Source organism: Neltuma alba, unplaced genomic scaffold, assembly GCF_004799145.2.
Source record: "Neltuma alba isolate B1F8T4 unplaced genomic scaffold, ASM479914v2 tig00012518_pilon, whole genome shotgun sequence".
Lineage (NCBI taxonomy): Eukaryota > Viridiplantae > Streptophyta > Magnoliopsida > Fabales > Fabaceae > Neltuma > Neltuma alba.
The window spans coordinates 328640-335436 of NW_021636985.1; the positions used below are offsets into that span (position 1 = coordinate 328640).

At 41.9% G+C, this 6797-nt stretch overlaps 1 pseudogene; it reads right to left on the bottom strand.

The window, feature by feature from the left end:
- Window positions 1–1575: 1575 nt before the first annotated feature.
- LOC114728040 (trihelix transcription factor GTL2-like) lies at window positions 1576–5828 on the bottom strand (annotated as a pseudogene).
- Window positions 5829–6797: the final 969 nt, after the last annotated feature.

Sequence of the window (6797 nt, forward strand, 5' to 3'; positions counted from 1 at the left end):
TTCAAAGAGTGCTTGCAGAGATACTTACAGATCGGCCACCAATAACATTCTCACATCGGTAGCGGGATTTGAACTCATAACCTTATGGGTTATAAACCAACTCCTTACCAACTGAACCAATAATTGGTACCCATCCTCCTTTTTCCTTCTCCCCTGCCAATTCATTTTTTACGGGTCGGGTGACCCCTCGTATTAAAATGCCCTCCAACCTAACTTTCACAAAGGGGGGGGGGGAGACCGGGTAACAAAAAATTATATAATTTGATGATAGGTTGGGACATAAAATATCAAGATTTATAGCTATAACCTCGTTTGCCCATCAACTTCGCAACTAAAATGTACACGCACGACGACATAACATACGTTGGCTGTAATATAGTCCTCTGATCTTATTTATAGACTAAAAAAAAAGATATTTTTTAGTCATATTTATAGGGTATTGAGAAATTTTTTTTATATAGATGTATAATTTTACCTCTAATTTATTATTGTGTTGACTTTGTTTATATAAAATATAATATATAATTAAATAGGGATAAAATTAAAAAATTATTAAATTTTAAGTGATAGTTAATAAAATTTAAAGCTTTTCTTAATTTGTATAAAACATATTAAAAATGTCTTATAAACAGGACAGAGAATCACTCTATTGTTGTGGGTGCTCCCTCTCTAACGCTGTGTTTGACTTGACGGAGGAAAGGGGAAGGGAGGGATTTTAATCAAGGGAAGGGGAGGGGAGGGGAGGGGAGGGGGAAGGGAGGGGAGGGATTTTAATGATCTCCTGTTTGGATAGATTGGAGGGGAGGGGAGGGAGCAATTTTAATAATACCTTATTTTGTTCTAATAAAAATTTAACTATTTTAACCTCATAAAATTTAAATGAATTTTCTCACTTTTTTATTTTGTTAAGATATAACTATATATATAATACAATTCACCAATTTTGATTTACAAGACACAGTCACACACTTATAGAATATCAAGATAAAAAGTCACAAGTAATAGATTTCAATCAGAGAGAAGACCTTGAAGATGAAAGAAAATACCAACGGCCTCTTAGAATTAGAAGAAGAGAAAAAAAAAGGTTTACAAATGCTCACTAATTTTAGAGACAATTATCTTAATAACCTCTTGTTAGATGCTCAAAAGAACTCTTTTATGTAGAAATGTTTACGACTGATTAGAGGTTAACAAATCGAAAGGGTATATGAGGAATTAAAATATTATCTCTCACCTTCCCTCTAAAAAACCTCACTTTTGGAGGAAAGACTAGAAGGGAAGGAGAGGGGAGAAGAACCCCTCCCCTCTTTAAAAAATATCTTAACCAAATGAGGGGAGGGAGGGACTCTCCTCCCCTCTTAAAAAATTACACCAACCAAACAAAAGGAGGGGAGGGAACTTCCCTCCCCTCTCTCCGAAAATCCCGTACTGAACATAGCGTAAAAGTAATATATATCGGTGGAGGGGTTAAAGGAAAAAAATGTCCATACGGACGGAGGTGTGTGTGGTGACACACTTGGCTATTAATGATAGAAAGGAAACGTATACACCATTGATGAAGATGCTAGGAGGCAGTTTCATGGAAGATGATCATTAAACGGATGAAGAATTTCCTTGAGAATACAAAGAAGTGAGTTGATGGAAGTAGGGACAGGTTCTAGAATCCACCGACCTTTTCTTACTCAGATGCTTCGTCTTCCTGAAGTATTTGTTTATGTTCTCCCACTTCTCTTTGCATCTCTTGGCGCTTCTCCTGTACCCCATTTCCCTCATCCCTTCCGATATCCTCTCCCACAGAGGCGTCCTGCTGCTCCCTCCCTCCCTCTCTTCGTTCGCGCTGCTTCTCAGGTTTATCAGTGCCACCACTTCCTCTCTCGGCCATCTTCTTCCCACCTCTTCTTTCTCCCTCCACCCACAATTAACCGACCCTCCTCTATGCGTCGAAGCTGTTTTTTCGGGCAAATCATTTGACTGGGCAAGGACGGTATTACGGTTCCGGGTGAGTGCTGGAGCACAGTCATTTGAAGAGGGATTGGGAACTTTGGCTGCACTATCAGGGTTTTGATCTGATACCCCTTCGCATGTATAATTAAGAACCACGGGTGGCGGCGGTTCGGGACTGTTCTCCCCAGTATAATTACAACATGGGTTAGGGTTCTGCGAGTTCGACAGGAAGAAGTAGCCAGAGAATTTGGATTGGGATCGTCCACCGTTTTGGCACGATGGCTCTGGTCTGAAATTTTCTTCAGCAAATCAATAATGGCGGCTTGCCTTTGGCCCGCAACAGCCTGCTCTTTCGCCATTATGTCCAGCTCCCAGTTCATCCTATCTACCTCCCGTTTCTTCCAAGCTTCATCTCGAGCGAATATCTCTCGGTCTCTTTCAAACATGTCCTCCAGCAGCTTATTGTGCATCTGTTCCTGCTTGGCCATCATTTCGTTCAGAATGTTCTCACAAAAACCCTTCAAATTCTCGAACTTATGGTGCCTCTTTCGCTTCCTGATCTTTGATGTTCCCATCATTTTCACAGTTTCCTCGCATTGTTGAGTCAATGAGGCGTCATTTCCTGAGGCATCTTCTAATGCGTGATCAATCCTCCTGTGTTGTTCCTCAGTCGGCTTTTGCGGCGGCGGCTGCTTACTCTCTTGAGACCCAAGCTCAACGTCGACCGCAGGGATTTGATAAAGCGGCTCGAGCTCACTGATAAAGCGGCAACCGTTGTTCTTGGTGTAATGGATGTTGTTGAAGTAACAAGCTTCTTCTTCGAACTTCTCCCTGCACTTCTCCGCACTCCTTTTAAATCCAAGCTCTGCAAGCTTCCTGCAGCCCACCATTACGTATTAAATCCGATTAGAACCATTGAAGCATTCGTTCGAGAGCTCTGTTTAAAAGTGCCATATGTACAGTTATATACATAGCAGAACTCATGATATACTACATACACAGAGTTGTTTCTTTTTAATTAAAAATAAATGATAATTCGCGGCCTTCCCTCGATATATGGCCTGCAGCCTCGACGCTCTTTTTCTCTGGTAGTGTGTGTGTCAGTGGATGAGCTCACTGTGGTGAATTACACGTGTGCCTCTGTCTACCACATGAAGGTAAACACGAGTTAAAGTGTAGCTACCTCTCATTGATTTATGGCAAACGAATTTTTCAGCAGAGTAGTGATCAGGAGGATGATGCATTGAAAGGGAGCCCAGATGTTCAGTAGAGTTAATTAATTGGTAACAGAAAAGAAGTACTGGGGAAGTAAGAGAGCACAGTTATAAAGGCGGGTTATAGATAGTTACCTCGAGACATGTTCCCAAGTGAGTTCAGGGAAGCAAGTGTGGAGGCCAGATCTGATCCTCAAAAGAGCAAGCACTTCATCGTCGGTCCAGGTGGAATCCATCAGCTCATCATGATGATGGCCCAATTGTGGTTCTCTTTCATGAATGTTTGAGTTCATGCTGCTTTGTTGCTGCTCATCTTTGTGGTGCAATGGCGACAGAAGATTTGGCGGTGGGAGGGGCAATTGATGATGAGAAGAAGGGTTACAGCATCGAAAGGAGGGCAGGGCAGATGAAGAGGGAGTGAGTTTGTCAGGGCTATGAATTGGTAGTGGAATTGCTCTGGCACCCCATCGAACATGTTTCTTTCCAGCTATCTCTTCTCTTCTTTACCCCTTCACCTCCCAATTCTTACTGCAAATCGGCTAAATGCTGCCACCTCTCTCTCTCTCTCTCTCTCTACTAGCACATTTTCCAAGGAATTGTCCTTGCCTGGAGGAGATAAATGATTGCCCCGCCACACCCTTTTGGAAGAAAGTGAATTGATAGAGTAATATTTTATACAGCAGTAGCACAAACGTGTTCATCGCGAGCCGCTCAGTCCAACAACAACGTTGCATTAAGTGTATATGGTGGTTCTCAAGCTCAAGAAACTCCAAACAAGTCATGTTAAGCTGGCCAAGGCCGCCACCCCGACTTCATTCTCTCGCTAATCTCCAGCCCTTTGATTAGTCAGAGCTGACTTGGAGGAGAGGCGCGTGGGGAGTGAGCGTGAGGGAGGGATGGCAGGACACGTGAAAGCGTGCAGAGGACGGGTCCCAATTATTTAAGGATGGGAATCTTCAGATGCTCCAGTGGAAATACAGTAGTATGATACAGCCTCACCTCATCACCAATATGGAGACGGAGACTCCCCTGTTTCTGCCTCTGCCAACGGCCCAGCTAACTATTTCGCATTCTGTGATCTTGCCCACTAGCTAACTATAATGAACCTGAAGGAAAGATATTTAAAGACCAAGCCATCGTGATAATATTAATAACAAGACAGTTGGGCTCCGCTGGACTGAAGGAAATGGTAGGGTATGACTGTTAATGGCACAACGAACTTTGACGCAGCCTGCAATAAGTTTGTGGAAAGAGATGTTTCATTTTCATAGGCCTATATTCAGCTGCTCACAGATTCCAAGCTTTCCCTACCCTGGCCTTCCCATATTTATCAGTGCTCATCCCTCCCCGTTCATCTTCATTTCATACTTATCCTCAAACTTAAGAGCTGGTCAAAACGTTAGCCCTGATACAGACTTCTTTCTTCCACTATTAAAGTTGTAAATTTAAACCCCGCGGGCTTAGGTCGACTGGCTGGGGTCGTCCTAGCTTAACCACGGATCTCGGGTTCGAGACGTGAGAACGCAGCACTCTAAGGGGCAGGGGCACCGTCCGTATGGATCCTTGCAAGCCCCCGAATCCGGATTAGTCTGGGGACGTTGTCACGGCTGAAAGACGCCTATTTCCCTGGGATACCGGATGGAGTAATCCAAAAAAAAAAAAAGTTGTAAATTTAAATCATTATACTATGTTATTCAATTTATAACAATATGTGGGTGTGCGCGCGCGCGAGCGAGCAAATCTTGCTTTGAAGTTTAAAATTTTCTTCAAACTTGCTTATCATAACAGTTGTTTGCGTTGAATAAGTTCCTATTTAGATCGTGTTTCCAATCTGCGAAATAATTTATTTCTTTTTCAAAGAAAGCGTTGAAAATTAAAATTCCTTGACACAGGTAGCATTCAAAATGATTCGATTTTAGGTCGACTCGGACCGCGCTCAAATGATAAGTTTTGGCCTATTTAATGTTATTTTTAAAAATTGTCGATCTTCCATCTGATACCATGTTATTATAAACTTGAATTTTAAACAAAGTTAAGCGGGTAATGTCCTGTCCATTGGGTGTGGAGATCCTTATCTAATTGAAAGCAATTATTTTTGGACTGCGAATTTTTTTTAGACACAGATTAATTTAATTTCAGTTGTTGCTTTGTTTGGTTAATGATATTTTCGTTTTTTTAAATGAAAAAAAATACGTAACCATAATAAATCATAAATACATTAACAAATTTCAAACAGGTCTCGCTAGGTTTGGTTGAGGCGTCCAAAATGAACCTGAACCGGTTTTACAGGAAGAAAACCAAACCAAAGATAATTTTAATCTATTGGAACTGAAATGCTTCCCAAAATCCATCGGAGCCCCGTCTCTTCCGGTGACCGCCGCCTCCATCCCTTCCGTGCCAAAGAGGCCCGAGCATTCAATCGAGGTCTCAGCCAGAAAACAGGATTTGCTCCCAATTAAACATTTCAATTCAAAGTCTTCGGTGGTGGATGAATATTACGGATGCGGACACATGAAGCTGGCTGCCTCGCATCGTGTTGGGGTTCATGTTTAGATCCATCACTCCTCCCCCCCCCCTTTTTTGCGTGAAACTGGCTGGTTTTCGTTCGTAATAAATGGCCGGCCAATCTGACCTGCCCAAATGGTGGTCAGGTTTCAGATCCATCAGCATTGCTGGCTTGTTTTTTTTTTTTTTAAATCTTTAAAAAAAATGGATAAGGGTATACCGGTCCAAACCTGCTAGCAAGTATATGTGCGCACGTGCGAATGAGAGCCTAAGCATTAATAAAATAAATGACAAGCTACTAAACAAATCGAGACATCTTCCTTCATCCATCATTTCAGAGCAAAGTGGCGGCTGAACAAGGGTTAGCAATCTTAAGCATCCCTAATCAATAAATAGGCACAAAACTTTGCCTCACTACTAACAAGCATATTTCCAAAACTCAATTACATTCCTTTATTGTTATTAATTGTAATTCTAATTCCTATCTCCTTTCCGTTTTCACTTTAAACCAATTCCAGGCATTGTCAGTACGATTTGATTTCTTTTCACACCGAAATAAGGGACCAAAATACAGTCCACCTCACGAATCTCTCTTCCATCCGTAGCATGGTGGCCGGTTCAAGCAAACCAAAACCCTCTTCGTTCGTGACACGTGGTGAACCTTAGCTTACTGGCGTTTCTCTCCCGCTCTACTTGACCCTCTCCGGTAGAAAACCATCCTCCTATACGATGCTTTACTGGTTTAATGTCTTGTGATATGCAACCTGAAACAACAGAAAAATATTCACAGCAAACCGCATACTAGAGTCACAAAATGAGAAATGCATTATTTGGCTGCCATCAGGAAGTTTGTTAATTCGCTATTCCTAAACGAGTTTCAACTCAATGTAGGAATCTGTTTATTGACAGACATGTTTAGGGGGTCGAATGCTCCAAGGGTCTCGCATCTCTCAGTGCTTGCCATAGCCTCTAATTTAAAACAAACAAACGAGTTTCAACTGTGCCACAAGTGCTCAGGGCATCAGGGTCGAAATCAAGTTGCTTCCACTTTTATATTAGTGCAAATACAATCACTGGGGAACATATTACTATTATTTGACAAGTTTATGCTTTATATTAACTGTTGTCGTTGGG